The sequence below is a fragment of the Onychomys torridus genome, chromosome 14 (genome assembly GCF_903995425.1).
Source record: "Onychomys torridus chromosome 14, mOncTor1.1, whole genome shotgun sequence".
In the NCBI taxonomy this organism is placed as follows: Eukaryota; Metazoa; Chordata; class Mammalia; order Rodentia; family Cricetidae; genus Onychomys; species Onychomys torridus.
The window spans coordinates 74,053,537-74,079,984 of record NC_050456.1 but is presented as its reverse complement, the minus strand read 5'-3'; the positions used below and the strand labels follow the sequence as shown (position 1 = coordinate 74,079,984).

The following is a 26,448-nucleotide window of genomic DNA, read 5'->3' as shown; positions in this document are numbered from 1 at the left end:
ATGCTGTATGGTGTGTGTGTGTGTGTGTGTGTGTGTGTGTGTGTGTGTGTGTGTGTGTGTGTGAATGTGTTGGCTATAGGGAGACACCAGCCAAGGGCTTGCTGAATGACCAAATGAACCAGGGAGCTTCAGCAGTTCCTACACCAGTCAGGGCCAATACAGGCTCTACAGTGCCTCCTCTATAAGTAGATCAGCTGTGTTGTTACATGGCACCAATGTCCAATGGTGAGTGCATTCAATAGTGAGACACATGGATACTGTGTCTGCACAGGTGCCAGGGAAGAGTGTGGACATGCCAGTCCTTGTCTGGCCTACTCACAGGCTTCCAGAAGCACAGACTGGGGAATGGGAAGTACCTTGAGTCCCTGCTGTTGCTCTGATAACATGCTCTGACTAAAAGCGTCTTAAGGGAGGAGAGGGTTAATTTCAGCTTATGGGTGACATTCCATCACCAAGAGAAGTTGGGGCATTTACCCCAGCAGGAACTTGATGCAGAGATGGAGCAAAGTGGGCTTGCTCCCTGGCTTGCTTGCAGGCTCATGCTTGGCTAGCTTTCTCAGACAGCCTAAGACCCCCTGCCTCGGGATGGTGCTGTCTACAGTGAACTAGGACCTCCTGCATCACTTAACAACCAAGACAGTCCCTTACAGACACACCCACAGACCAACTCGCTGTACACAATTGCTCACTTGAGACCTTTTACATGATTCTAGGCCGTATCAAGTTGACAGATGATGCAAACTAGGACAGCCTGTGACTGAGCTCCAGGGCATCTAAGGTTTCTGGGGCCTTGAAAACTCGATTCGACCTCAGAGAAGTCTAGGCTACCCCTCTGGGATGTGATCCTGGAGAACGGGGGTGAGGTGACAGCCAGATGGGGACAGAGTCCTGAAGGCCTCTGGCAACCACTGTCCCACCTTAGGGGGACTAGAGACTACATGGTCCCACAGCCTTTCTTCTCATGGATGTTGATCCTTCTGGCCATGGAGATTGTACAGAACTGTACTTTCCCCAAACCTATAGGTTCAACCAGAGGCAAAGCCTTCTACTGGACCCAGAGTCCCAGTGCTGAGAAAGAGAAGGGGGATAAGAGGGAGAGAGAGAGGAGAGGGGAGGAAGGGGCCATAAACAGCTGTGAGCTTGGGAGAGCCTACACCAAGAACCCTTCTGGGCAGAGGAAGGGAAATACAAATTTCAAGCTGACCCCACTGCCATGTGTTGTGGTGCAAACAACTCCTGAAGGAAACAGTGGCCATCTATGGACCTGGAATTCTCATTGGAGTGGGCTTTAGGCTCTCTGAGACTATGGGCTTGGGCAGTCTGAACCACAGTGACCTCATTGATAGGTGGCCAACAGCCATCGCATCTGCCTGTCAGGTTGAGGGAGGGTTAAGTAAGATAGTAAGTAAAGTGCCTGGATGGGGTGTGACTCACTGCAGGAACACACTGCAGATTAATCATGTCATTATCATTGGCAGGAGAGCCAGGCTGTCCTCTAGACTATGAGTAATGAGTCAGGAGAGGCACAGACCCTAGTCCCCACTTCTCCCATTTCCCTGGAGGAACACAGACTTTGCATAGTAGTAGACCAGCCTCCACAAAGGCAGCTCTGAGACTGTTCAAAAGCACAGGCCAAGCTCACTGTGAATTTACAAATCTCCAATATCTTGCACTAGGCCATAGTATCACAGAGCTAACTAGTTATGTCCAGTGGCCAGTTGAACCACTTGAGTTCAGAGGCATCCTATTTGAGGCTACACAAGATAGGGGGAGGGATTGGACTATACCGCTTGGACCCCAGGCCCAGTGGGCTTCTCCTCTGCCTCTCACCATTTTGGAGGACAAAAGCGCCATGGAATATAAGGTCAGTTGTTCACTGGAGGCCAGGTTCTCCTGGCAGACTCTCTTGTTTATCCCTCAGCAGGATGGGTATGGCTCATTAGGGGCCTTGCCCTATCTCGAGGCACTTGGCAGCTTCATCCTTACCAAGATCGGAGATGAGTCACCACCCACTGAAAACCCACATAGACAGGTGAGCAGGGCTGCTGGCTGGGAGGGAGAGTAAGTTCATGTGGTTCTTGCTAAATGATGAGAAATCCTGGTGACACCATCCCACAGAGGAACAGAAACCCACCACCACCACCAGATAACTTTACAATTACCACCACAGCTTTGGACTCTGGCTTGCCAGGAGCCAGTCTCCCACCTTCTGCCTGGTACAAAGAACAAAAATAGGTAGGGAAGGTAGCATGGATGGTCAGAAACAGGGCTCATGAAAAGCACAGAGTCCATGTTCGGGCATTTGGGCTTCTGTCCCTGAGTGCTGGCAGAAGCGGGTTCTCACAGTTCTGGGCAATGTACCACCCTTCTCCCTGCAGAACATTCCACCAGCCAGAGCAGGTCAGGGAGCACTGGCATGGCCTGTCTCAACAGCACTAGTTTATGCCGACCTTGATGCTTGTTGTAGGGCCAAGAACATGGTACTTGTTTATCAACCTGCCTCTTTCTATCCATTCTTGTGAGTCTGTGTAACAAACGTGTGTGTGTGTGTGTGTGTGTGTGTGTGTGTGTGTGTGTGTGTGTGTGGTGAGGATAGGAAGTGATGATATTTTGCAAGGCCTGTAGGAAGGGACCCAGTCCCCTCTCACATAGAAAAGGAGGCAATGACTTTAATATAATACTTGCTTTACAGAAAAAGAGAAAAATATTAAGTTTTACTTTTAGATTCATTTATTTTATTTTATGTGTATTTCTCTGGTTGTATGGAAGTGCACCATATGCCTGGTACCTGAACAGGTCAGAAGAATATATTGGATACCCTGGAACTGGAGTTATGGATAGTTATGAACCACCATACAGGTGCTGGGACCTGAACTCAGGTCCTCTGCAAGAACATCCAGTGCTCTTAACCACTGAGCCATCTCACTAGCCCCCAGAAAACTATCAGTTTTAAGCTCTGTTTCTGTCTGTCTCACTGTGTTACCTGTTTCTGGACATTTGCAAAAGCCAACAACACAGTGACTGCCTGGGGTGACATGTGGCTTCACAGAGGTCACTCTTGATTCTCATTTTCAACTCCCTCTCCCTGTCCCTAAATGTGGATATGGCAGGGAGACATTGCCTAGGAAGGCAGGTCTGAGGAAGACCCATGCCACCATTGTAGAGCAATGTCGGCACAGTTCTTAATTCTTCTTCAAAATGCAGTTACACCAAGATTTCCCAGCTTGCTCACCTGGAAGAGTTGTCATGATGGTGCAGGAGATGGTGTCTAGGAGATGTGTCAGTACAACACATATGTAAGCCACAGGGCTGTGAGTAATTATTCAACTATTCTTTATTGTCCCAAGAACTGTGAAAAGGCAGGAACGGGATCAGCAGAATACAACAGAGGGATTTCCAGACAGTTCATAGCTTTGGGCTCATCTCCTTCAGCAGCTTTGGACTGTATAGATCTGTTCTCTCACAGCCTCTAGAATGAGCTTGGATGGTGACTGTGGTTAATGGCGGGAGCCCCTCCTCCTGTGGAGCAATGGCATCAGTAGCACTAACAGATCTCCTGTGTCTTTTCTGAGCACTTCATTCTGAGAGACTCCTCAAGGAAATAGATCTTGGGTCCCCCTTTCTCAGGACAGAAATCCAAAGAATGAACACTTATCCCTGGTGACAAAGGAGTCAAGTGATGGAGCCTACTCCAGGGCAATGCTATGTATGCTAAAGGCCCTGGGTACACTGATGGCTGACAGGTACTCACAGGAAGTTCTTCAGTCCTCTGACTACATTTCCTTGCTTTGACAAAGTACCTCTGCCATGTTTGAATATTTTGCCAATTTTGGGGCCTGGAGAGATGGCTCAGCCATTAAGAGTTGTTTCCCTAGAGGACCAGCACCCAAATGGCTCATGACCATCTCTCATTCCAGCTCCAGATGATCTGACACCTCTGGCCTGCACATTTGCACTTGTGAGCATAGCTACTTACATGAACACACATGGAGACACCCTTAGATATTAATTTAAAATAATAAAAGTAAGTCTTGAATAAACATACTAGTTTTCTTTCAGGAATTACCATAACTCTCCCTATTACTTCCTTGAAATTTTTCTGTCCCTGACCCTATCTTCAAAGTTCTAGCTTTGATATGTCTTGAATGCAGACTTCACTCATGGCTCATCCACCCAGAGATATGTCTATATTATGTAGGGGTCCTATGAGCCCACAACCCGCAGCATAGCTTGGGAGGGGCTGAGACTCCATGTAGAGCAGTGGTTCTCATCCTTTGGGGGAGGGGGCCATGTATCCTCATATCAGATATTTACATTACTATTCATAACAGTAGCAAAACTACAGTTATGAAGTAGCAACAAAATAATGTTATAGTTGGAGTCACCACAACATGAGGAACTGTATTAAAGGATCACAGCCTTAGGGAGGTTGGGAAACACTGATATATAAGTGAACATACCTTACACACTTACTCTGTCTCCAGTCTGTGGCCCCTCTAAGTAGGGAAAACACACTGAGCCCGAGAGAAGCTAGCATTTCTGTAAAGCCCAGGGACTTGGAAGGAAGGACTGAGACCTATACAAGAGAAAAGAAACAGCCCTGGAGATTCCCACAACCCCATAATGCTAGACTCTGCTCAAATGAATAGAGAATTCCTAGAACAGAGCCAGGCAGCAGGCAGACCTGCTGTGGTGGGAATGTCCTGTCATGTTGCACAAGGCATGTGTGTCTGGTCTGCAGAACACCACAGGACACAGGTCAGCAAGGTGGCTGCTAACCACATGTGGTCCCTGAACACCTGCCGAGTGACATCTGTGGCTGAGAAACTGAATGTCTGATTTGCTTTCGTTTGTATTTAAATAGCCACTTCTCCAGGTGGCTTCCTTATTCAGAATAATATGTTCTTCTCTTTTCTCTTACATTCTTCACTTCTAAACATTCCAAACCCAGAGCCAGGGACTGATGACTGTACATTCTGGGACTCTTCTAGGGGAGGGCACACATGATAAGGTAGGCTGCCACACCACAGAAGGCTTGCCCTGTGACCCCAGACTAGGTGTGGAGGATGTGTTCTGGCTAGCACTGTGGGGCAGATGACCCTACGGCCCTTGGATCCCCCATGAGATCAGTAAGCTAGGCTGAGGTAGGATGGGAGATGTGATTCCCAAAATGGTGCATTTCATGCTGGGGATCAGGGGCTTCCCCCAGAGAGGCAAGCCCCACCCCCCACCACACACACACATATAGAACAGTTACTCTTAATCTTTTAGGGGCCAAGAGACCTTGGATCTACAGATTTTGCAAACAACTTCGCAACTGTGTTATGAATACAGCAAAGAGGGACCTCTGAGGATTCACAGAAAGAATGAAGTGGTCATTGTCACACATCTGGTTTTGCAGGTCCTTGCATGATCCAGAGACAGACACCTGAAAGAAGGGCAGGCCAGGAGCCTGAGACAAGCAATTGTAAACACGCCAGGGGTGGGTGAGCGGGGTGGAGGGGACATGACTGTGGGACAGGGCAGGCTCCTCAGAAGGCCAGGGACAGAGGACAGCTCTGGGATGTTGGTGGACTCCAAAGGAGTCTGTCTCTTGTCCCTGCTTCAGGCACTAGGTCCCCAGATGGCTTGCTCCCAGACTCCAGGGTGTGTCTTGTGTCTGCTGCCATCAATGAAGCTACCCATCTCTCCTAGCAGAGGCACACAGGTAGAGCAGCTCTAACAAGACAAGAGAAACAGGTAGCCCCTCCCAAGGGCCACTGAGAGGAGATTCATTCCCTGTTGATTTTGGTGTTGAGAATCAGGGTCTTCCTGATCCATGGTGGCTCACCTTTCCCATAGTCAAAGGAAGTGAAATCTGAGCACCAGTCAAGAGTCTACAAATGAGTTGAAAGTGCCTTCCCTCCCTGGGGCTACACTAATGACTTCCAGAAGGCCCAGCCCCTTCCAGCACAAAGTGGGGACAGTGCAGGGTATACCCCCTGCTCCATCCCAGATCGGCAGCCTCACCCAAGGGACCGTCTTTAATTAATCCTCTGTTACTGTTGAAATTGCATGGTCCCGAGAGGAAGCCCAACTAAGCAAGAATATTATTTTAAACACACACTGTAAACAACACTAGTTCTCTGAAGAATTCTGAGGTACTGGGGTGTTGACCCTTTCACCGCCACCATCAGTCAAAGCCAGGATTTTGTGCCATTTCCCAAAAGAAGCCCACTCTAGTTTATTCCTTACCCTTTTCTAATGACATTAGGGCAGAAGCAAAGAATCATAGCCAGTAGTAAACGTATCCAGTCTCCTGGAAAGTTCTTTAGAATGGGTTTAAAGGGCCCTCGTTAAATAAGAATGCTAGCTACCAGAGTATGGGGCTTGTTGATATTCTAAGTCATAAAGCCAGGCAAATAGGCATGCACACATAAACACATCCAATTTTCCAGCCATACACACACACATGTAAACACACGCATTCATCCAGCCACACACACACAGGTAAACATATGCATTCATTCAGGTAAAGCACGGAGCGGTTTAGTGTGTGTTTAGTGTTCAGGAGTCATAGACACCTGAAGTAAGGTGCTCAAGGTGGAAGAGCTTGTGAATGACAGACTCAGGCTTTGAGCACAGGCAGTGTGGTTTGCGGTGTGTATTCTTAGCTACCTCATAATACCAGACTGACACTTTTCTCTTCCCAAACCTCTGAATTGATTCAGTCATTTGCAGGAATAAAATCGAGGTGGGGTTCAACCCCTGTCTCCTACATCCTCGCTTTTGAAAGTTAAACGTGCACAACTTCTTCCTTGGCACTGTCCTCTTTTCTCGATTTTTTTTCTTTCCATCCACAATTACTTAATTGCATGCATAATTACTTGTATGAAAAATTGGTTCCCTAGCATCAGACAAGGGCTAGGAAGCAAAGCATTGCCCCTGAGGCCTCCAGCTAGGTGGGATGGATCACAGAACAAGCAGCTGTCTTTGGCTTCTTTTGAAAAAATGACCTGCTTTCCTTTGGAAGGGCTGGAGAGGGGATTTAGAGAGCACATTTCCCCCAGAAGCTCCCTTGGGATGGCTGTGAACTTGGCAAACTAACTCCAAATTACCCCCAAAGCGCGATTTGTTCCCTAGCAAAACAGGATAATGGTCTGGGGCAGACCTCAGGCTGCTGGTGAGTGGGTCACCAGAGCTGGGGGAATGCTCTCTCCAGCGAGGATGTTTGGGAAACAATTATCTTGCTTTCTTTGAATCAAAGCTAGTCCTGCATTTTGTGTGCATGTTCCAAGATCAAATACAGTGCACGGTCTCCATAGAGTCTCTTCCTTTCAGGAAATTATTCATTGATAAAGTCGCTGGCCCAGACAGCCAGCTTCCTTACAGGAACTGCTTTCTGCTTTCTGAGAATTCGCAGACTGGGCAGGAACTGCTCCTGCTGTTAATGAGACCGCTTCCTTTGGACAGCAGCCTTACCTCTGCCCACCTTCTGTCATGGAAGCAATGTGGAAGCAGAGCATAGCTCGTAGCTTGGGGGACAATAAGGATGCACTTGGTATGAGGGACATCATTTCCCTGCTTGCTTCAAGCAGGGAACCAGTGGCTAGATGATGGAGCATCATTCACTTAGGCTGTTAACTACTAGTCTATGTGGGGAGAGGCACTGGGTTCCAAGGTGCTAAAAAGTCATTGGCAGCAAGACCATCTTCTAGCATCTCAGTCTGTGCTGGTCCAAGAGGCAGTGTCATGCGTGTAAGGGAGAACAGGAATGCTGCTGTTGTCCACACATACTTATCCTCATTCCAGAAAATAATGGTGCTTACAAGGCTTTTGTTCTTGTGGGTTCTGGGTATTTCTAGAGGTGACCTGACTTAATCCCTTCAATTTATACTCATGTGATTTGTGAAGTGGTAGGGAGCAGCCATGATAAAAGTAGGTGTAGAGTTGGACGCCAACATGGACACCAAGAGTAGGCCACAGGAAGCCATTTGTGTACAAGAGTCACACAGACTCTGAGAAGAAAATACTAGCTAGGCAAAGAAAAGAGGCCCCAGGGTCCCAAGCATTGTGCTTAGGATAGTCACATGTATGAGTCCTTGTCTAGGTGCTGAGTGGGTTTTGCAGCTGTAGTTCAATATATTGTCAAGTGTTGACGGATGCATTGGATGTATTTGAAGACAAAAGCATTCAGAAAAACATCGCATAGTCATTAATCATGAATGGATAAGGGTAAAAAAAGAGGTACAAAGGGACCTTCTAAAATTTAGCCCACAAATATCTCTCAAATGCCTCATGCTAAAAACACTGGAGTAAAGTAAGGAGGCATGTTTCCAACAGAAATTCAGAATTCTCCTTCACTTAGGTGAATGCCTCCCTCCCCATCTTTCTATTTAGATCAAGTAGTGTTATCTGTACTATTGATGAAGTTGAGGATCACAGAAAAGGAATGCCTCGTGGTTAAGGAGGGAGAGGAAGCCACAACCAAGGCATCATGCTGTTGCTTAGCTTGATGTTTTTGTGGGGTGCCTAAGAACCACTTGCATACCAGAATCTGACACAGAGAGAAGACCTAATGCATGTCAGTACCTACAAGTGCAACATGAACTTGGAGAAACTATCACAGCAGCCTGTCTACTTTATTAGTCAATGGAACACTGGTCCAGAATACACTGCTCCTACCTGAAGATAAGGAGATGCCAGGAAGCAAACAGCAGGTGTTTGGACAGAGTTACTGAGGAAAGGAAGGAGGACATGAGGACAACTTTTACAGATATGTGTACATGACTCATTGGGGATGAGTCCCAGACACAAATGAAGAATTTGGAAAATACTGGCAATGCTTGTCCTTGAAAAAGTATTTAAGGAAGTGGGGAGGAAGGATTATAGGAGCCAGTGGGGTCAAGGACACCACAAGAAAACCCACAGAGCCAACTAACCTGAGCTCCTAGGGACCCACAGAGACATAACTGACAACCAGGAAGCCTGTGTGGGACTGACCTAGGCACTCTGCATGTATGCTAGCTACTGTTATGGAACTTGGTCTTCTTGTGGGTCTCCTAACAGTGAGCACAGGGGCTGTCTCTGACTCTGTTATTTGCTTTTGGGATCTTTACCTCCTACCGGATTGCCTTTCCCAGCCTTAGTAGAAGAGGAGGTGTCTAGTCTCACTGCAACTTGATATACCATGGCTGGCTAATAGACATGGGAGACCCACCCTTTTCTGAAGAGAAACAGAGGAGGAAGGGTGGATGGGAAGGGGAAGAGGGACTAGGAGGAGAGGAAGAAGAGGAAACGTTGGTAGGGATGTAAAAACAAAAATTAAATAAACAAAACAGAAAAAGAAAAAAGACAATACAGAGGGATTAAAGAATATGTGGCAACTGAGCTTATTAATATTTTTGTTTGTTTCAACTCAACACAACCTAGAGTCCTCTGAGAAGAGAATCTAAATGAGGAATTATCTGGAAATATGTGAGCTTTGCTCATCCTGTTGGGTAGGAAGACCCACCCTGAATGTGGGCTGTACCTTTTCATAGGCTGCAGAAAAATGAGGCACAGAGCTGAGCACTAAGCAAGCAAGGATGAGTTGATCATTTCTCTGCTCTCGCTGTGGATGTGATGTGACCAGTGCTTGAATTTCCACCTTGATTTTCCCTCAGAGGTTAACTCCAAGTGTCCATTTCTTTCTGTGTCTCTTCCTGAATTTATTGGCTGGCACATTCTAATCCACACATCTATCTCTCTCTTTCAATAAAGTATAGTTTCCCTAGTCAGTGAATTGTCCAACATCCTTCATATGTCAGAGTCATAGGAAACATTCTTAAGAACCTAAGAATTTGATAAATGAACTCTCCTGAAGAGTCACGGCTCCCTGACTTGTGAAGAAAGTAGTTCTATGTTCCTTTGTAGCTGCTGTGATAAATCTCTCTGAGCAGAAACCACTTGGGAGAGAGAAGGTTTGTTTCAGCATACAGGTCACAGTGAATCACCAAAGGAATTCTGGGTGGAAACTCAAGCAGGAACTCGGAGGTGGTCCTGCTCTCTATTCCACACAGCATTATCAACAAGCAAGGAGATCAGCCAATAGCCAAAGAAGAGTATAAGGAACCACGGGGGATGCTACTTACTAGGTGGCTCCACTGGCAGGCTTACACGTAGCTAGCTTTTTATACAGCCAGGGACCCCTGCCCAAGGAATGGTGCTGCCCACAGTGATCATGATGATCTAGTGTCCTCCTCCCAATCAACTACCAGTCAAAACAATTCCACACTGACCTGACTACAGGACAGTCTGATCCACTTCATGCAACTCCTCAGTTGAGGCTGTAATTCTCAAATGACTCCAGACTCTCAAACTGACTGTGAAGGATTAGTCAGAACAAACACTTCACTTTAAGTCAACAATTGTTGGTTTTCCCCATCAGAATTTTCTCACTTATAAGCTATTGTTCTGTAAAAAGTTTTTCTTATCGTTGTTTCCTAAATGATACAGTGTAGCATATATTTTCATTAACATTTACACCTCTGCTGGGGGGTTGCAGATAATCAAAATACGATGTATTGTACAGAACAGGATATGTGTTGAATGTATTGGAATGTGAGGCAGTTTTCTAGATGGATTTTGGTGTTTGCTGGAGCCCTAGGCATGAGTGGTTATTGGCACAGAGCACATGCCATGGCAGGTGCTCTGCTTGGCCGGGGAGACAGAATGTGCTCCCGAGTAATTAACACTAAGGACAAAGAAAGCAAGCTCAGAGAGAGAACTAAAGTAGCATTAAATAGAGAGCAGGTCGGCACTTGACTTTAGCAAAGCAACATGTCCTTGGGGTCGCACATTTGGAGGCAGAGTCCAGATTAAAGAAGCAGCAGGCAAGGATGTGCTCCATGGGCACTCGAGCAATGGGCAGAAGGAAAGAAGGGTATGGATGGACGTGAACCACTTCATCCTATAAAAGATGGGATTGAGTGGGACTTCCTGCCCAAGGGAAGGTGTCTGGAATCAAAGTGGCCTGTAGGGAACAGGGTAACAGCCCAGGGACCCTGACAGAGCCAACAGTGCTCAGCAGAGGCACTTCATCTCACTTTCTATGCTGAAGGCTGACAAGCCATCCAGCCCATGACTCCAACTCCATCTCCCCCCCCTCTCTCTCTATTATATATATACATACTGTTGTTTTTTTTTTTTTCTCTTTGTAAAATCCTCATTCTCAAAATTAAAAAAATAGTTGAAAGTAAGCCAGGCAGTGGTGGTACACACCTTTAATCCCAGCACTGGAGAGGCAGAGCCAGGCAGATCTCTGTGAGTTTGAGGCCATCTTGGTCTACAGAGTGAGTTCCAGGACAGCCAGAGCTACACAGAGAAACCCTGTCTTGAAAAGCCAAAAAAAAAGTAGTTAAAAGTAGAACTTCTTATTTTATGTGAAATTTAGAAACAAAAATTGTTTGCAAGACAAACACAGGAAATAAATCTCCTGACAAAGCCAGTTTGGAAATTAAACATTGATCTCACCACACCTAGAAAGTCTTGGAGAACCAACTTGTCTGAGTCTCAAAGTAACTGGGCATAGGATTGGAGGTCTTAAGGTCTGACAGACCTGAGTGAACCTTTCCTCAGACCCAACCCCCACTGGCATCTTCTCTTTAGGAGAGGAACAGAAAAGGAGGAGGAAGAACAGGAGGAAATGGAGGGGGCCAACCCAGCCTGGCCAGCAGCAGTGAACAAGTGACTACTTCCTTAAGAGAAAAAAAAGAGATTTTTATTTATTTTAATATGTATCTCTGTGTGAGTATGTGTGGATAGATGATTGCAGGTGCACACAGAGGCCAGAGGCTTCATATCCCTCTAGAGCTGGAGTTACAGGTGGGATTGAGCCACTCAGAGGGTTGCAACTTGAGCCCCCTCTGCAAGGGCAGTGTGTGTTCAGAGCCTAGGAACCATCGACCAAGCCTGTGTCCAATAAGGTGGAAGGAGAAGACCAATAGCCAAGGTTCTCCTCTGAGTTCTGCCTGTGAGCATGGGATGTATACATAGGAACTCTATACATAGGAACCCTGACTCACACATCCCCAACCCCCCCCCCTCACACACACACACACACACATACAAACTCACACAAAACTTAAAAAGACATCACACAACAGACACAGTCATGTGGATTTTATGCTGAAGTCATGATGTGGATGAAGCTTGAATCTTCGAGTCAACCCTGGTGATCAAAGGTATCTTGATTTCTTGATTTGGGGTCAGAGAAGTCATGAAGAAAAACCTTTGTCAGAAGCACAGTTGAATTCTGTGCTGGGTGCAGCAGAAAGTTTCAACTGTAATTTGTTGTTGTTGTTGTTGTTGTTGTTGTTGTTGTTGTTTAAAGAGAGGTGGGGACAGATAAACATGAAAACAAGTGGGACATCTGTGAACCGAAGCGGGGCTTGCTTGTGCCCATTTTTGAAAAAGGAAATAAAGAAATGGAGAGACAAAGAAACCGGACAGGGAGAGACCAAGTAGGGAGTCGGGACATATCAGGTGCACCCTGGCTCTGATCTAAGTCGAAGAGGACCGCCCCCCCCAGGGCATTTCTTCCTAACAGCACTCCATTCTCATCAGCACCCAGGCTGGTGCTCCCCTGGGCTTTGAAGCCTTAAAGATGTCACACTCATTTTATCTACTAGAACCTTCATTTGGGAGGACCTTCATGTGTGGGCAATTGAGTCAGACTACAAAGAACGGAAGGTGCAGTGCGTGTTGGGGTCCCATGCAAGCTCCCCAGCATGGTATCTCAACCAGCTACCTCAGAAGGCCCTTCTCCATGCTGACAGGATCCTGTCCCAACGTCTACTTTCTCTCACTGTCCTCTGCTTCTCTCCTGCTCCATTGCCGCTGTGGTGCCAAGTACATCCCAATTAATCCCTCAGATCAAACCATTTGATTGCCCTGACCATTAAAGAGACACCCCAAGGTACCTCGGGGCTACAATGGAATAGTCATTAAGTGAATGATGAGGTGTACTAGATAGCTACTCCAAGGTAGCGGCTTCTGTGCTGTGAGCTATTAAGGCACCTTTGCCCATCAACAGATTTTAATTTGGTCGTTATTAGGAAAGGTTTTATGGCTGACCATGAAGTGTGTATGTGTGCATGTGCTGTGTGTGTGTGTGTGTGTGTGTGTGTGTGTGTGTGTGTGTGTGTGTGTTGTATATGTCTAAGTTTGATGACTCACATAGAACTACACACATTTATACCTAGCAGTCAGAACACATGTGACTCAGGAGCTACGTTACATCTGGATGATAAAAGATGTGTGTATATGGAGAAAGATGGGGGACTGGGTGAATAAGCTAACATGGAAAGACAAGGGTAAGCTGCCGCTTTAGGAAGGGTGAAGTGACTACTAATTTTTGAAGGCTGGTTCTAACAGTCATCTCAAGCTGAATTAAGAAGAATGAAATTGATTTTGCTAAATTGAAAACTTATCCAATATGTGGATGTTTTAATAAGGTTCTGATTCTGGTCTCTGGATTCTTAGGAATATTTAATGTCTAGCTTACAGAGATACATTTGAACTCACAGTGACACCCCCAGCAGCTGTTCAGGAGCTCTGCCCCTCAGCCCACAGGAGCCGATGGCCATTTCCCCGAGTGTTTGTGCCTTTCTCACTCCTTAGCTCTCCTGTATATTGTCAAATCCCTTCCTACTACAAGAATGCATTAGCTACAGATGGGGCAGGAGGTCGCTCATGGAAGTCTGCCCTTTTACTGATGAACTACAGGCCACCACTGATGGCCTCTGAGGATGCACACACTAGTAACTAGGAAGCTGGCAGCATCTTTGCATGCAAAGTTTTTTGCAGAAGAAAAATAAAAGGAAAGGAAGGAGGGGAGGGAGGAAGGAAGGAAGGAAAATGGAAGTCACTGTTCCCATCTTCAAAGTAACATCTCTCCCAGACTTCCCCTCCAGCCTCTGATTTGTGAGCTAGTAACAATCTGGTTTCCCTCAGAGCCATATCATGTGTGACAGTCCCCTTCCTGGACTTCAGGTGACACATAAAGGCAAGGTGGCTCTGAGTTGTCTGTTAAGCAAGTCCTCGAAGGTTTCTATCTTCCCAAATCGGATGACATCAGACAATTTATGAAGTCACCTGGAACTTTGGTTTTCTTGGCTGTAAAGTGAAGTGGATCACTTCATTTAATCAAGAGAAAAATCAGAGCACCCCATCCGAATAGATAGATTAAAAAACAAAAAACCAATTGTTGAGACCAAGATTGCAAAAAGCACAGGGACAAATAGCCAAACGAATGGAAGCACATGAATTATGAACCAATGGCTATGGAGCCCCCAGCTGGATCAGGCCCTCTGGATGAGTGAGAAAATTGAATAGCTTGATCTGTTTGGGAGGCATCCAGGCTGTGGGACCAGGATCTGTCCTTAGTGCATGAGCTGGCTGTTTGGAACCTTGGGCTTACACAGGGACACATGCTCAGCCTGGAAGGAGGGGACTGGACCTGCCTGTACTGAATCCACCAGGTTTAAATGAATCCCCAGGGGAGTCTTGGCCCTGGAGGAGATGGGAATGGAAGGGAGGGACTGGGAGGAAGGTGGGGGTAGGGGCGGGAGTGGGGAGGACAGGGGAACCCATGGCTGTTGTGTAAAATTAAAACACAAATATAATTTAAAAAAACCAAAAAACCCAGAATACCCATCAAAAATATCTAAGTCATGAAAAGCAAGGACATTTTAGGAAACCATCACAGATCTGAGAAGACTGAGGAGACGGGATGACTAATGTGCTGTGGTGTCCTGGATACAGTTCTGGAACAGCAAGAGGGTGTTAGTGGGAAAACTGGTGCAGTCTGGAGAAAGCTTGTGGCTGAGTTAATATCATCGGGGGTGATTTGTTAGCTTAAAAATGTCCAGCAGAGACTCTAACTCTGCTTTCTGTGTGTCTTGTCTACAAACCTGCAACTACTAAGGGTAGATATTTACCTGGAGATGGCCCAGAGGTTAAGAGCACTTATTGCTCTTTCAGAGGACTTGTGTTCAATTCCCAGCACCCACCAAGTGCCTCACAATCATTGGCAACTCCAGTCCCTGGGGGATCTGATGCTGTCTTCTGGCCTCCACAGGTACCAGACATGCACACCAGTGAACAACCACACAGAGACAAAACGCCAATACACATGTAACAAATAAACGGTTTTAAGTAGCATTTTACCATTAAAAACAACGAGACTGACAGCAATGTGCAGCCCATGTAGCTGCAGTGTGAACAGGGGGACACGGATGGGACACAAGGCTGGTTCTTCTCATACTCTTCCCTGTAGACAAATGTAAAGATGGTCCTATGGCTGACTTGGCACCTTCAGCCAGGGTGCAGATAATTTGTCTTTGGTCTGGAGAGAGAGAGAGAGAGAGAGAGAGGGAGAGAGAGAGAGAGAGAGAGAGAGAGAGAGAGAAAGGAGCAGAAATAATTGCTGAAGTCTGTAATTTAGACAAATGGACTGCATTATGGCAGGGGAGAGGGGCCGGGATATGATTTCAATTGTCTAAATCTTTTGAGAAAACCAAGGGGAGAAGAAGAAAGCCACTCAACATTACTTCTTGCCTTTGGTGCCAGCTGCTGACGGAACTTGGCAGGCGTGTTGCTGAAAGTCTGATCTTGGAGGTAGAAAAATCTCAGCTCCTGTCCTGCCAAATGCACTTTGCCACACACACACACACACACACACACACACACGCACACACACACACACACACACACACACACACACACACACACACGCTCATGCACACTGCACTTTTCTTCCCTCAAGTAGAACTTTCCTGGGGGAACAGGAAAGAATTTCAGAGGTCCGTTTGGAAGCAAGCCATGTGGGGTATTCTGGAATGCAGGCATCCAGTTGTCTCTGCCTCTGGTTTTAGTTCCACACACACCAGAGCAAAGGTATTCCAGCACTGTGAGAGAAAGCCTCCATTTCTGCTGAAGAGCCTCCTCCATCACCTTATATATACATCTGTACGGTCCTTTGACATAGAGACTACTTAAAAGACAGGAGTCTCAGCAGGTATAGTGCCACACATCTGTAATCCCAGGACTCAGGAAGAAGAAGCAGGAACATCCTGAGTTCAAGGCCAGCCTGGGCTGCAGAGCAAGAGACTGTCCAGCTAAGCAAATGGTAGCATGAAACACTGCAGCCAGATGTTAAGTGCTGAGGACTGACCAACAATTCCAGATTTTTCCATAGTGATGTCCCCAAGTGCACAAGGAGGCGGGCTTCAGCTCAGCTCCCTGGTTATATAATCAGTGTTCCCTAGCGATTAGAGATGTTCCCTACTTAAATCACCACCGAGATCTTATTGGGAACAACAGTGTCTCCCAAAGTATGGACCCAGGTTGAGTAGCCTGAACATAAATCTTAGTATGGTGGAAATAGGACTGGAGAGATGGCTCAGGAGTCAAGAGGACTTGTTGCTCTGGCAAAGGACCCAAGGTTCATTCTCAGCACTCAGATGATGGCCCGCAATCATCCACAGCTGCAGTTTCAAGGCATCTGACATCCTCTTCTGACCTCTGCATGGACCAGGCCCACATGTGGTGCACATACATACAGGTGGACAAAACACTTATACACATAAAATGAAATAAATTAGTCTAACAGGAGAGTATATTTAAAATGCAAGCTTTAGGCTGTAGTGTGAGTGTGGGGACTTGAGTTCAGATTATGTAGAGGCCATGGAGGGTGGACTCATTTGTAAAGTTAATCTCCCAAATGTGGGTGGGGGAAGACAGACATCTGTCTGGAGCTTATTGGTCATCCATCCAATGAACTCCTGGTTCAGTGAGTGACCCTGTGTCAGGAAAGAAAATGGACAGTTCTCAAAGAAGGCATTACTGTTGACCTCTGATCTATGCATACACGCAAACACACACATGTCTGTGCACTCACATGAACATGTACATACAGCCACATGAACATGTATATATGGAGAAAGGTGAAGCTCTTGGCTTTCTCCCTTTAGATCTCTTGAATTACAATGTTCAGAGTCAGAAAACTGTTTCTATAGGTGGCTCTGGGGCTCATTTCAGTTTGGTCATCACTGGTGACTGCCTAAAGCACATGGCACTTGGAAATCACAGGCCCATGGTGTCATGTGGGGGAAGGGCTCTTCCACAGACCTGGGTGATGAACTAACTTGACAAACTTTCCAGCCCAGAGCCACAGCCAGGTGCACAGCCTCTCCAGCCACATGGCAACTTCGGGTTTGATGCCCAGGTCCAGATCTTCTATAGAAAACAGCCCTGACTCCCCAGAAGCTGAGGACCCTGAGGACAACAGTGTGGCCCAGCTGGCTTTCTTAATGTTTGATATCTACCTCCATTCCTTCAGGAATGACCTATTGACTTTAGAAATCACCACCCAGTCCATCAAAAACATCACAGCAACACATGACCAGAATAAAGGCAACTGCTCTCTTCCCAAGGATGCTTCTCAGGCTCTCTGAAAAAAATTACTGGATTTCCTTAGGAGAAGAATGGACCAATAATGAGAAGCCACCATGACCTCCATGACTGACAACAGCAAGCCACCTGCCTCTGCTTCATGTTGGGGAGTCAGCTAGGACCCTACTCACCCTTGACTTCCAGGAATCTGTTCGGACTTAGTTTCTTCACAGATCCTAATCTGACCCACAGATTTTATTTCCAGGATAACACCTGTCTTCCAGGCCTTCCAGCTGGGCTCATTTCCCTCCATCTTTGATTATTACAAGAACTAACAGAAATCTGGATTAAATTTATTTCTTCTAAGTCTTCAGAGCCATTTCCTGTCCCACATGAAGTCTCATGGCTCAGGAACCTTGCACTGGCCTCTTGAAGGTGTCTTAGTCGACATACATGCCCATGTCCTTTCCTAGGGATAGCAGGAGAGGAGAAATCTAAGCAATCCCTTAGCTAGGAATCAGAGTGAGACATCTACTTCAACAAAACTGAAAGTCAAAACAAGCAATCATCACCCTTCCAAAGTTGTTGTATTACCTCCAACTTCAGAATATGGTACCACTAAATTTTCGCCTAAGTAATGGGATGGCTGGCAGGAAAGTGTGGGCACAGAGGCATTGCAAGGACCCAGCAGCTATGGGGAAAATCAAGCTGCAGTTTATAGCCAACACTGGAGATGGTTACCAATCTTCGGCCAATGGGTGAGGACTTCCGGTGATACCTGAAGATGAAAAACATCAACTGTGGTGAGATTTCAGAGAATGGGCAATCTATCCAGCTGATGGACGGTGTGGTGCTGAGAGGAGGCTGTGGTAGTGTCTCCATGATCCAGGAGCATAAGTTCCATGTGTGGCAAACTTCTTTGAAATTCTGAGCGGTGGCATCAAGTCTTACAACGCTGAAGACAACAAGAAGCTCAAGACTATGGTAGAGTTTCAGTGATGGGGCCTTGAACCGATTGACTTCCAGTCCCAGGTCGGGTTTGTTGCTGAAGGTCTGGAGTCAGAGACAGTCTTCCATGATAGTAATCTCCTGGAAAGGGTTAAGGAGTCTGTGGGGGTCATCCAGGTCACCCATCAGTTTGTGAACTGTTGAACTATCTTCCTACAAACTTGTTTGTAGGGACTGAGAAGAGAGAAAGTGCCCCTAGCAGCAGCCCCTAGAAGCAGAAGATTTCTCATCTCTGATATCACAGTACCCTCACAGCCTGCAAGCTGGGCTTTGTCATTGCTATAAGACCCACCAATTGAGCCTCTGGTGGTGCCACAAAAATAAAATAATGAATTAAAATAACAGTGGTGCTCCATGATAACTCTGTTAAAGGCTTACATTGCAAGCATGAATACAAGGTTTGATCACCCAGAATCTATATTTGAAATATTCCAGGTATGTTGATGTGTGTGTTTGTAATTCCAGCACTGGGAAAGTAGATATAGGAGAATCCCTGGGGCTTGCTGGCCAGCCTAGCTTACTTAGTAAGTTCCAGACCCATGAGAAACCCCCCCCTCACTCTCTGTCACACACACACACACACACACACACACACACACACACACACACACCAATAATGAGTTACTTACCACTTCTCTTTGTGTCTGTGGGTCAGAAGCCTGTGAAGATGAGCTGCTCACTTCTGGCCTTGCACCATCTCCCAAGGCTGCACGGGACTCACTAGGCTGCAATGTCTGCTTTCAGGGACTCACTCATGTGGCTAGCAAGTGAGTTTGAGCTTTTCATCTAGGACTTCAATTTTTTCCCCATGACTACCTATGACATGGGGCAAACTAAAGCTCTAAGGGAAAAAAAAAACACTATTAACTAAATCACAAGTTAAATTATCTACCCACATTTTTATTTATGTATCTGTCTGTTATTACATGGCAGGGAACATGCCCCAAAATGAGCTTCCCTAGAGACTATGAAAGATTGTTAAGACTTTTATACCTGAGTCTTGAAGGCACCAGCCTTGTAGTCTCCTCGCAGAATGTAGTCTTAAATACATAGAGAAATAAATCTATGTGAAGCTGCAAATATCATGAGGGGCAATTCATGGGGGCTACTTTGGGGCTTGTTCACTATACTCTCTGACTAACATCTAAATAGTAAATATGTCAGATATTGAAATAAGGTGATTTGGGGACATGGTCACAGAAATGTGCTTATTTGTTAATTAAACAGATATTAAAGTACTGTGAGTCTTAAAACATTGGTAGTAGGTTGTTCATGCCCCAGGGGATAAGCCCATACTCATACCACAGTGGGTGAGCTTATACCCATACACATACCCATGACACAGTGAATGAGTCCATACTCATACACTTACCCATGCCCCAGTGGATGAGTCCATATCCATGCCCCAGGGGATGAGCCCATACCATGCATATATCCATGCCCCAGAGCATGAGACCATACTCATATACATACCCATGCCACAGAGGATGAGTCCATACTCATACACATGTGTCCAACAATAATTAGACTTGGAGACTATTAATAATAATCCTAAAAGGAGAATATGAAGTCAGAAGAAACATGAGATTATAGAGGGGTTGGAGAGAAGTAGCAGGGAGAAATATGATCAAAATACTTGTGATACAGGTAAGAAAAATTTTCAAAATAAATAAATAAAAATATTACTTTTAAAGACAGAGAATTCAGGTTACTAGGCAAAATAGCAGAGTGTACCCAGACACAGGAGGCATTATAAAGCTTGAAGACTATCAGGTACCTTCAACATCCTGTGATTCCAGCACTTGGGAGATAGTGGCAGGGATAAGAGTTCAAGGGCATATATAAGCACATATATGCATACACAAATACCTAAGTCATTTTCTCACAAATTCCATATTGACCTGCCAGCATAAGGCAGAGGTGATGTCTTTCAAGGAAGAGGACAATTAGGACAGGTGAGATTCATCTGTGGCCACAGATTGGTCCAACCCAGGGGTCCTAAGGGCTCGTTTTTTATTTTGGATTATAACATGAGGGTAATGTGTTTTAAAATTTTATTGTAGGCTAGGACTGGTGTTGTGACCTCCATCATGAAAGATACTCCTGCAAGGTCATTCTTTACCCATCCAAAAAGGGGAGAGAGGAGAGGCACTGAAAATGTCAGGGTTTTGACTTGATAAAATATTCTATCTAAATGTAGATTCCTGACAAAATGGCTCATAAAATTTGTACCCACCATGCAAATGTCGTGAGCAGGAGCATGCACAATAGAAACTATTGCAGGAGAGAAGAGTATTTCTTGTGCCCCAAGAAGTGACCAATGGCCTGAGATCCCTAGCCTGGGTCTGGAGATCAGGCAGCCCTGTCCCCTTGTGCTGTTCTGAAGGTATGCACTCTACTAGGCCTTGGTCACCACAAACTCATTTCCTAGTCCCAAAGGAAACTCCAGCCTCTAACTTTTTACCTGAAAATAAATTAGACTGTCAACAGGAAAGATATTTACTAAGGAAAAAAAAAGGAGGAGAAAATTCTGCATTTCATTCCACCTATATAGATAGGAAGTAACTCTGGAAAGGCTCAACCCTCCTCCCCTCCAGGGGCTAGACTGCTTTGTTCCCATGAAACCATAGAGTGGAATAAGACATTCAAAATGATAATCATATAAATAACTGTTGGGATATGGGATAGGGAATATGGTAGAGTCAGTATAAGGGGCCAGGAGATGGGTGGAGCATTAGCAAGGAGGGCTGGATACATGGGTATATTTGCTCTGCATCTAGACTTTAACATCAGTATTCTTGCTAATGAGCCAAGGTCGAAGCAAAGTGAATAAACTGTATATAATATATATATATATATATATATATATATATATATATATATATATATATTTATTAAAAAAGCTTCCTGACTGCTCCATTATATGAGGTTTCAACTTCAAGGTGTTGTAGCTTGGGGTGTGACTGGCATTCAAGATTGTGCCTGGGGCCATCTGTTGAGGAGAGCAGAGATGTGGCAAGGCTTGAAGAGCTATGAGAGAGAGAGAGAGAGAGAGAGAGAGAGAGAGAGAGAGAGAGAGAGAGAGAGACTGTTGAGTATTTAGTGTCTAAAAAGATTGGCAGTACAATGTAGCCTCAATGTACACAGTGAGTCTTCTGGGAAATTTTAACTTTGCCATGCCAGGGCCACATCCAATGCAAAAGAAAAAGAAAACAAACAAACAAACAAACAACAACAACAGTTGACACAGGAACCAGACTGTGTTTTCAAAATACCTAAGTTTATTCTTCCGTGCCACAAAGAAAAACTTCTAGAACATTCCCAACCTCCAGAAAGTCTTAGAATGACTTGGTTGCAAAGGACAGTTCAAAATCCTCAGAAAGACTCAAAAATGTTCTTTCCAACTGGTCTGTTCAGCAGCCTTGACAAAGCTGGTACTGCTCTTCATGAATGGTGTCAGGTGTTGTTTTTTCTGCTTTCTGTGACCAAGTACCTAACAAAAAACAGCTTTGGAGGGATTTATTTCTGTAAGCCCTTTGGGGCACACAAGTGGACAGGCCCTGCCCGCTGAGGACCTCCAACTGCCAGGTTCTACCCACACACTCTAACTGCCCTAACAACTGACCCAGCCCCGCCCTACAGAGTAAAAAGCCCAAGCTCTGGATTTGAAATTCCACCAGTCTCCACCCTGTAAAACTCTGCCCCCACTCTACAACTCAAGAAAAGCTATATAAACCCTGTCTTCTGTTTAGTTCTTTGCTGTTTCTCCCCAAAGCAGAGGTAACCACCCTCCTGGTTTTTTCCCCTCCCAATAAATCTCTTGTGTGAGGCTTGTTGAATGGTGTGACTTTGTGGTGTTCCTTGGCTCCTGACTACCAGGATACCTTTGCATCAAAGCCGTAATGCTTGCAATTTTGGCTTAAGTCTTGATGGTGCTGCCTGTCATGGTAGTTGCATTATCTTGGTAAGAGTGTGACAAGAATGGTCTACTAGGTCCACAGACAGGAAGCAGAGAGAGTAGTGAATGGTCATCTTCCAATAGCTTTCTCTCTCTCTTTTTTTTTTCGGGGGGTGGGGTGGGGGGTGGGGGAGGGAGGTTCTGAGTCTCCAGCCCATGGGATGATGGCACCTTCATTCAGGGTATATCTTCCCATCCCAGTTATACTTCTCAAGAAACACCCTCACGACGTGCCTGGAGGTGTGTTTCCTATGCGATTCAAAACCCAGTAGAACTGGCAGTGAAGATGAACCATTACAATTGGCACTTTATGATGAAAGGTGAATCACAGAAGATAAAGCATTGATAGGGAATTGGGAGAGGCATGTGTGAAGCCGGAGACTTTGAGGTGTGGGGAAGCCTTGGGCTGAGGACATCCTTTGAGCCCTTCATGCAAGTAGCTGCAGATGTCTACAGAATTCAGTGAGTTAAGAGAAATTTACTTGGCAATGACATGCTCTCTGAACTCACTGATTTCCAGTACAAATGTTGACTTCTATCAACATTAAGCAAGTCTGTTGAAACCTCATGACAAAGGACACTAAGAAAGCTGAGGTACCTGGTGATGAGAACAGTATAAAAATGATAAAGGACATGGTAAAATTGGTTGTGACTTCTCCAAGTAAATATGTTGTCCTTTCAAGTCCAGTCAGCATCAGAAAAACTGAGGCTTTTAAGAAATTGTCCATGTATGTGTGTGCATGCAAATATGTATGTTCATGCTCATCCACGTGCGTGTGTCCACAAATGTGAGAGTGTAGTTGTGCTATGCTGGCAGAGGCCTGAGATCGATGTTGGATGTCTTCTATCACTCTCCACTTATTTTTTGACACAGAGTCGCTCATGGAATCAGCTCACTGCTCTGGCTAGATTGAATGGCTACCAAGCCATAGATAATCTCCTGGCTTTGCTTTCCTGTAGCTGGGATTATAAGTGTGAACTACTGTAACTAGCCTTTGCATGTCTTTATGATGAAAAGCATTTTGCTGACTGAGAGCTGTCTCCTACCCCCGAGAGTTGTCATCTTAAAGATACAGATGTGCACTGATAGTCACAACCTGTGTCTCTCTTTCATGGTGTGCACATCTGCCATTCTGTTTACAGATGTGAATACCCCATCATGGAGGGCCTTCGCTCTACACCACAGGAAATATTTTCTACGCTCCCCATTCACAGTTTTGTGGGCTCCTAGCCTCCCTCAGTCTGGATCCATCTCTAGCAGGACAGAAATGAGGAAAGTTCTGCCAGCTAAGGCTTTTCATGGAGCCAATGTGAGAAGACATCCTGAGCTGCAGCCAGGACAGGTAGAACCATGCCAAGCCTCACCTTCTGCAAGAAGTAACTTGGGACAGAGAATGCTGAAACATATGATTTGGTCCAAGCCACCTCTTATCATTGATGGTGCCCTGGGCACTGTTGGGCTCAGGCCTGACTAATGGGACTGAGCTGGCCTGCCCACTTCCCATGGACTTAAGACTCTCTGCAAGGTTTCCTGCCTAAGAATGACTAAGCCTGTCAGTATCCCCTATCTGATGGGAATGACTGCTCGAGGCAGAATAGCTACACACATGAGAGAAAATATAATGTCCAGAACCAAGTCTAGCAGGCTGATGCAAGCCTTTCAAATTCCCCACACTGCTACAGATGGAAATATTAACTCATTGAGCCTTCTAACGAAAAGGCATCCTGTAATCCAGTCCCTTTGGGAAGAGAAAACATACACATCTGCCTGGTCACTGCTGTTTAGAACTTGGAATTATATAACTAGCCTAGAGGTGACCCAGGACTGAGGTCTCCTTGTTCCAGGTCCAACACCTTTGGTATTAGTGAAAAATCAACATAAGAAATCATTGGTTATGTTTTCAGGTAGAAAGTCTAGAATACTCAAATTCCAAGAAGTCCTTCCTTATCTCCACTGATGTTTAAGGGTGTTAAATACTTCAAAGGTCAATGTTCGTGGATTAAGATATCAGAGGTCTAATTCAAAACAAGTGCCAATGATTTGCTTGAAGAAAAAGAGTATAAATTATCATTGCTAATGTTACATGTTGATTGTATTTCAAAATAATGTTTGGGATATACTGAGCTAAGTAAAATATATTTACTAAAATTAAAGTTAATTAAATTAACTTCTCAATCTCTTTCCCCCCAATTGTTTATTCAATGGGGTTCATGTTGTATTTCTACCAGACAGCTTTCTTTTAGACAAGATACATTAGTTAGGCATTTCCCCCCAAGCTAGGAAAGAGTTACCTGATTGTTTGTTAAATGACATCCCTTTGCTGGATTAGCTGAGTTATTTTTCCCATCCCTTCTAAGGATAATGTAACTGCAACCCCATCTTCCCTGGGCACCAACATTTTGATCATTGCACCTTTGTCTGAAGTCTCCTCTGCAGACCTCTTCCCAGGGGTCCAGTCTTCCATCTCCACACACCTCTTTCAGAAGATCCCATCCCCTCCCTCCTGCCTTTCTGCTGTTCCTTCTGATTAAAACATGGGTTCTTCCTTTTGTCAGTGCCTTGGAAATATGGCTATTTTCAGAACTCGGTGCAAGACTTCCAACTGAAGACACCTTCCCTGCTCCCACGTTGTTTTCTAGGCCAGGATCACAGCTTCTCAGAGCCTGATCACAGAATTTGCTGACCTGACGCCTACATGCCCATTCCTGGAATTGCAGTCCCTGGCCTGGAAGAGCAGGAAATTAATCTCATAGGCTAAATATAAGACTTTCTACCCAGAAACCCAGATATCACAAGGATGTGGGTATGGAAAAGAAGATGAGCCCTTAAACCATTGCCTGGAGTTGGTACCCTAATATCCACATGGAAGACAGCAAAGGAGCCTAGGCAGCCAAGCAGAGGCAGAGCGGCCACGCCTGGGACTAATTCTCCTTCTCCTTGCCTCCTGCATCTCTTGAAAAGCTGTACCAACATCTTCCAATGTCTCTCCATACTCCACAAACCTAGTCTATCAGCATATACTGGTAGCCAGCCCTTGAATGCATTTGATGTCCTCTGATTGGTTTCATTTGGTCAACTGTTGAGAAACTTATTTCTCATAGTCATTTCTCATCTTCTAGATAGCCATATGGCCAACCTGTTTGGATCCACTATCCAATCCCCCTCAGTTCTTTTCCACACAGGGAACAGATTTTCATTGAAATGCAGATGACATCATAATACTGCTCTCCTAACTTATTCTCTGCTCCAGCTCATGGACCAGCTCTTCTCTATGGGAGCCCAGAGGCCCAGATTCCCTCCCCATCCTTCCTTCCTCATGTATCCTGTACTTCCTTCAGGTCTTTAAGCATCACTAGCTAATTCCCAAACTTGGGCTTCTGGGCTGGGGCTCCTCTGCATTTCACTTTGCTGACACCCCGGGCACTGCAGCTGCTTCTTGTCACAGAGTTTCTGCTCCAACCATCTCTCCAGAGGTCTCACATGAGGAGAGAATTTAGATTCTCAACTTCTTTGCTCAATGGTTGTCATTTTCTTATTTGAATGTCTTTTCTCCTTGGTGAAATTGCTGTGTTTTGAGCAGTGGTTCTCACCCTTCCTAACACCATGGTCCTTTAATACATGCGTGCACAAGCACAGGTCACATGAATGCAGGTGACTGTAAAGACCAAAAGAGGGCATTTGATCTCTTAGAGTTTGAGTTACAGGTGATTGTGAGTCACCAGATGTGGAAGTGGGGAATCAAACACTGGTTCTCAGGAGGAGCAGTGAACTCTCTAAACCACTGGGTAGCTCGCTAGCATCAAAGTTATTAGTTATAAACAACAGCTAGAATGTTGGGACATTTTTCCTTGCATTGCTCCAATTATATATGCACAGTTCTCTTTTTAAAAAGCAAGGAGGTGACAGGACCTGCCTGTACTGAATCCACCGGGTTTAAATGAATCCTCAGGGGTGCCTTGATCCTGGAGGACATGGGAATGGAGGGAGGGGCTGGGGGTAAGGTGGGAGTGGGGGCGGGAGGGGGGAGGACAGGGGAACCCATGGCTGATGTATAAAATTTAAAACA

General features: G+C 45.5%; 1 pseudogene; it reads left to right on the top strand.

The window, feature by feature from the left end:
- The window catches only part of LOC118595301, a 51,352-nt pseudogene extending 32,785 nt beyond the window's left edge, over positions 1–18,567 (top strand).
- Positions 18,568–26,448: the final 7,881 nt, after the last annotated feature.